General features: G+C 46.8%; 1 protein-coding gene across 6 annotated transcripts in view; it reads right to left on the bottom strand.

Annotated features, from left to right (window-relative positions):
- Positions 1-410: 410 nt before the first annotated feature.
- ctxn2 (cortexin 2) overlaps positions 411-3647 on the bottom strand; it is a 10452-nt gene continuing 7215 nt past the window's right edge. For all 6 annotated transcript variants that reach the window (XM_037539736.1, XM_037539735.1, XM_037539733.1 and 3 more), the window contains one exon: positions 411-3647. This exon is cut by the window's right edge. The gene's annotated coding sequence lies outside the window, so the exon portion shown is untranslated.

Below are 3647 nucleotides of genomic sequence, written 5' to 3'. Positions count from 1 at the left end.
CACGAATGTAAATGCGGCACTATTTAAGGTGGAACGGGAAAATTCGAAAGAGAAGCGACTTCATCTTCGCAGCGTTTTGGCGTTTGACAGTCTCATTTCAGGTCTAACATTCCAGGAAAGCTGCTTATAAATGTGAATAAGTCCATTCGTCTTTAAATGTACGTCTTCACTAAATCTTTTGGGGGCAGGCGTGGGCTGGAGGTCAGGGAACCAGCCCTGTGACCGGAAGGCCGCCGGTTTGATCCCAGAGCCGACAGCACATGACTGAGGTGTCCTTGAGCAAGACACCTAACCCCCAACTGCTCCCTGGGTGCTGTGGATTGGGTTGCCCACCACTCTGGGTAAGTGTGCTCACTGCCCCCTAGTGTGTGTGCTCACTAGAGTGTATGTGGTGTTTCACTGCACTGACGGTTTAAATGCAGAGGTGGAATTTCCCCCATTGTGGGACTAATAAGGGTCTCTTACTCTCTCTCTGCCTTTTTGTAGCTACTAGCCAGGAGGGACTGTGTTGCTAAGTGACCTGCAGTCTCGTTGAGAAACAGGGCTTTCGCTCATGTCCCGTCTCGCGGATACTTTACTGACACAGTGACCCCTGATTCTCTTCAACACGACCAAATCCAGAGTTCTAACATCACTAAAGAAAACGGGCCGCATGGCTATAACGTGCTGCATGGACGTCCATCACCACAGCGGCGTCTCTCGTGCTCCAAACAAGAGCAGTGAATGGGAGCCTTCCAGTTCACTCGCCACATCACTTCCATTTGATTTATTAATAAAAGATGTTGGAAGTAAATCCATTATAGATCATTATAAATACTTTGCTTTTAAACTACCACGTCCTCAGTCAGTAGGAAAATAGAAATCCGGTATAGAAAAAAAAAGATGCGTCGATAATCGTGGTATAATTGCATCACAGCCTCTGAATCATAATCGACTTGAATTGTGAGGGGCCAAGAGATTCCCAACCCTACTGGATTGGATATCTGAGGGGAAAAAGTATAATCCAATATGTATCCAATATAGCCAAAGCTATCACATACATGCTCAGTTAAGGCTGGACTTTATTCACCCTTCAGCTTTCTGAAAACTCAGCATTGCTTTAACGATAGCATTGGAGATATATCCAGCTTTGTGGGCCACAACCAGGACATTGCAACCTTCTGTTTAATTACTGCATTAATGTATGTGTGTGAAAGACCTATGGAACCAAGCATAGACAAAAGCATTGTGTGGAATCGACTCCACCAACTCCCATCGCTTAGTATCGGAATCGGAGTGAATTTCGGAAATCCTGGAACTGAATAGCTCCAGACCATGGGCTTTATTTAGTAGAAAGGGAGCAGCTCTGGAGCATCACACAGGTGGAGATACTGAGGTCTTTTCCATTCAGTAACAGGTTCCTTTCCGCTGGTCAGACTGGCTTTCCGACCTTTGTCAGCTCAGCAACATGTTTGTGGAGGAAGTGCACTCTGTGGTTAGTCCAGGCAACCAGAGGGAATTAACCAAAACAGAATGTTTACTGCATGTCTGTATATCGGTTCACTGAATATTCCAGCTGGCTGATTGTTTAGATCAGTTTAAACAGCCTGTGATGCCACAGCACCTATAAATTATCAGCAATGAAAGTCACAAAAAAACCCTAACTTATTTGAAAATGCCAGCTGACCGTTACAAACTGTGAGCACACTAACTTTAGCTTCATCACTTCCTCCAAAAAGGTACAATTTTGGAGATCCTCATGTTCTTTTGAACAAAGTACTATGTTACATGACATTGGCCTGTTCTCCTTCATGTGTACATTATTGATGGACATTCTGGATCTTTTCTGTGAGTCAGATGAATTGGCTCAGGTCACCAATGGGAGCTCCCAAACAGCAGTTTTTCCCCCAAACTTAGGCATCTTGGCAATACTGTAGTGTCCAGCTAATGGATCAAGCTACAGTGGGAGGCTCTTGTGCAGTTCTGTGTTCACAGTAGGAGAGACTTCTATTTTGTGCTGAGCTGTGGGGTAGTTAGGGCAGAGTTAGTGACCATCTAAAGAAAGTGTGTGGTTAGAAGTGCCCTGTCCAAAAGAGCATTCACTTTTACAGTGCAGTGTTTCCCACATACGCTCTTTCACCAACGCCACACTGGTGTCAGAAGTGGAATAGCAACCCCAGCAGACTGGAGGGGAATGCCACTTCCACAAACTTGAAGGTGGACAGCAGAGAAGACCAAGCTGAGCTGAGGGCTGTGGAAAAAGAAGCAGTGTGGCGAAGAGAGTGAAAGAGGAAACAGCAAGGTGGAGCTCAGCAGCAGAGCCTGACCTGAGCACAGCAGAGCTGTGTACGGCGGCCAGGCAGGGTTGACCGCAGCCCTCCATCAGTGGGGTTGGGGGGTGGCATGCCCCCATACACCCCAGGGACTCCCTCTAAGGGGGGGCATTTGCGGCTGGTGACCTTTTCTTTGTGAATAAATTGCTGTTGTTCAGTAAAAGATGTGCATCTGTGTTGTTTGTGCTATTCTTTGCTGAGCTGTGGGCAGTTGGTGCAGTGTTAATGCCTCCTACCAGGAGGAAGTGTGTGGTTAGAAGTGACCTGCCTGCTTCCCAGCCATTAGTCAGCGCTGAGAGGCGGCTCTCCCTTGCTGCCTGTTCAATAAAAGAGCATTCACCTTCCCATGTCTTCTTCTCCGCTGACACCACGCTATTTTAACCAAAACTACTAAAAGGCCAACCTTCTAATTAGCAAATTAACTAAAAACTGCATGATGGCAGTCATCAATCCGTCAGCCAGTCATCAATAAACAAAGGCACAGCAGGTAAATGTCAGAAAACAAAAGAATTAACTGGGCATACTGGAACGCAACTGCCCAGAACCAGACCAAAGACAAACAATCACAACAAGCCGGTTTGAGCGAGTGGGCAGAGCCAGAACAGCACATCACTTGTAAACATTGAGGGTCCACTGAGTGTGGGATGGTTGGATAACAATGCAAATGACAGTCATGAGTGGTCGTTACCATAGAAACGGGTGCTGTGCATTGCTATACGCTACACAGTAGATAGAATTACAGGTCGTCTCACCTGTCGTTCTTTACTCGCCTTTTCCCTTCAAATGAGCCTTAAAGTGAGGTGGGCATATACAGCCATCTGATGAAGTGAGGGGTCCTGCGATTACACCTGTGAGTCAGCTCACACCTTAGAATACCCTGCTTTTGTAACGACTGCAGTCCACACCCCTCCCTCCAGATCACTGTGTCCCGAGGCTGGTGAACAGAACAAGTGCACTCAGAATCTCTGGCTGCATTAAGACATCAGCTCACCAAACAACTCCCATCACTCCACCATCAACCCCCAGCAGGCCTGTCGGTGCGGTGCTGGGTGGTGGCAGATTGTCGTCCTCAGCATGGATAGGGGTAAAGGGTGTAACTGAGACCACGTAAAGATCTACGCAACATTCAGACGGTGTAACGGTTTCTACAGTCAGACCAGATCAGAGCTCCAGATACTCCAGATACTACAGGAGTTCATGATCTGTGATGTTTCTCACCTTCATCCTTTCCTTACTTAGGAAAGCACTGACTGTTTGACCGCTCACCCGGGATTAAAGGCAGTTATGTACAGGTTTATTGTCTTTGCAGTTTTTGTGTGGTTGAGTGTAAAGTTG

The sequence above is a fragment of the Pygocentrus nattereri genome, chromosome 7, assembly GCF_015220715.1.
Source record: "Pygocentrus nattereri isolate fPygNat1 chromosome 7, fPygNat1.pri, whole genome shotgun sequence".
NCBI lineage: Eukaryota > Metazoa > Chordata > Actinopteri > Characiformes > Serrasalmidae > Pygocentrus > Pygocentrus nattereri.
Note: the sequence above shows the minus strand (reverse complement) of the source record. Positions and strands in the feature narration are given on the sequence as shown.